This window comes from Cebus imitator, unplaced genomic scaffold (assembly GCF_001604975.1).
Source record: "Cebus imitator isolate Cc_AM_T3 unplaced genomic scaffold, Cebus_imitator-1.0 Scaffold2, whole genome shotgun sequence".
Lineage (NCBI taxonomy): Eukaryota > Metazoa > Chordata > Mammalia > Primates > Cebidae > Cebus > Cebus imitator.
Window position 1 is genome coordinate 274327 of NW_016107317.1, and position 2371 is coordinate 276697.

The 2371-nt window shown below is 38.1% G+C and overlaps 1 protein-coding gene and 1 pseudogene across 3 annotated transcripts in view; one reads left to right on the forward strand and one right to left on the reverse strand.

Moving 5' to 3' along the window:
* LOC119471458 overlaps positions 1 to 711 on the forward strand; it is a 2025-nt pseudogene extending 1314 nt beyond the window's left edge.
* LRP6 (LDL receptor related protein 6) overlaps positions 1 to 2371 on the reverse strand; it is a 148502-nt gene that overhangs the window by 130482 nt on the left and 15649 nt on the right. The gene's annotated exons all lie outside the window — the stretch shown is intronic.

A 2371-nucleotide genomic window follows, 5' to 3' on the forward strand; every position in this document is an offset into this window, starting at 1 on the left:
AGTGCTGGGATTACAGGCTTGAGCCACCGCGCCCGGCCCTCTAAATCTTTATAACCAAACCAATGGCCTTTTCTCAGTCCTTATTCTTGACATCCCTAGAGTATTCAACGTTGTTGACTATATCCCTACCTATATAGAATGTTCTCCTCAAACAATACTACCTATTATTCTTGTTTGTCTTGTTTCAAACCTTCCACTTCCTATATATAGGTATCCCCAGATTCTCTGTTGTTCCTAAATGAGAGTATAGAACATTTAAGTTCACAAGCAACAGCGAAGCAAGGTGGCAGCCACCACGGGCTGGGAGAAAAAGTCCCTAGCAATTTCCCACTGCTAGAAGAACTCGAAGGCCAGAAAGATGGCACAGTTAGCTGAGGTCTAGGCAATGATGAAGACATGACACTTACAAGATGGACAGGGATGATAACTGAGCCTCCAAGAACAATTTATGAAAACTGAACATAAAACCTTAAAATAGAATGTGGACCTAAATACCCAGAAGCATCCCCCTTTGCAAGATTTGTAACAAAAATTAACATGACTGGAGTTAATAGTTCTAATGGAGTGGTGGACCCAAGAGCCGTCCAGTGCTAGCAAAATGGCAGAATTCATAGCATAAAAGTTGTCCTGCAAGGGTTTCAGCACCTAATAGTGTCTAAAGAAAATATGAAACTCCCTCAGCCGCCTGAAGGGCAGTGTTACAGCAATTAGTCGAAAGAAAAACCAAAGGCTCTTCCCCTTTTCCCCCCCAATTCAATTTAAGCAGTCTTCATGTTCCACAGTAGTAAATTTTCTAGATACATTTTGTAGACCTCAAGTACTGGAAAGAAGGCTCCCAGTCAAAGGATATTTATCTTAAGATACTGTAAATGATACAAATTTTTTGACCATCTGAAATATATAAGTTGTGCTATAGTCTTACTGACTACAGGCTTTGCCATTATGGAAGTAATTCAGTTTGGTATCTTCAAAAATAGCAAAATTTAACTAAAGACATTTTAGAAATTCAATGTCCTCTTGAGAAACTTGAGATCTCCCCAAGCTGGCTCACCTAAGCCTCTCCCCTCCCATCATTCCCCACTCTTCCTTTTTTACCAACTTAAACCTTCCCTTCAGCTCCCTTGAATCCTTTGATATGTCCCCCTTCAATACATGCTACCTCCTCAACCATCTATCCACCCCATCACACCTTTCCCTTCCTCAACTCCCTACAGTCACTCAAACTTTAGGCTCCCCATTCTCCACTGGGGACTCACGAGCTGGAAAGAGGCCAGATCTCTTAGGCACCCAAACAAACTTTGGAGACACCCAGTAAGTAGGACACTCAGTCTCTCTTTAGTCCCTCATTCAAAATTTAGTCCACTATCTCCATAAGGTTACACATCAAAGCAAAGGAAATCTTAAAGGTCTCCTTCACAAATATTGGTGAGAAACTTCAAGCCTCATGTTGATTGGGCAGGTAACCTCCATTTACCCCATTTCCTAAAAATCACCATCTGATAAAAATGTAAAGGTGAGGGAGGACAAAAGCTAGCTCTTTTCCATAAACTACCAATGAGTTCAAACTTTCAAAGTGAGGTATGAGCTATTTACGTCTGTCTACATATATATATATGTCAGTATAATATTTTCCCATCTACAAATGGTATTACCAATCAGATTATAAAATCCCTTAAAGGAGCTCTGTTATAATTGCTTTGAAGATAAATAAGTACTTACATAAATTAAATATTCCTAGGATTTCCAGAAATTAAGAAAATTAAACTCCTTATACTTTCAAATGTATTTTTATAGAAACTAACCCAAATATTTTTAGAATCTACGTTAATGAGAGTTTAGGTAAATCTCTGGGAAATGAAACTAGCTGAATATTGTCGGTTTAATAAAAACAGTTATGTCTTCTGAGTTATTGGCAGTAAGTATTAAACAAGCATACGTTCTTGCTGAACTTTTACAGGTTTACTGATTGAATACACAAGCATTACATCTGTATTTGCATTCAGATGAAGTGAGTAATTAAATTTTATTTCAACAGTAGTTATGTTTTGTAATAAGCCAACTTAAAAAGTTTCTAAAATCTTTGGTAACTTAAAACCTTAGACTAAGTCAATTCATGGATATCCATTAAATACCTAGATCACCTCTACACAAAACAGAACACCGAAGCATAATTTCAAGTTTATAGAGTTTTTTGCCTCTTATTTTTACAGTAGTGAGACACTATATCTAAGAGTCTATTAATAAACAAGCCAGGAGCGGTGGCTCACACCTGTAATCCAGCACTTTGGGAGGCCAAGGTGGGCATATCACTTGAGCCCAGAAGTTTAAGACCAGCCTAGGCAACATGGTGAAACGCCATCTCTACTAAAAA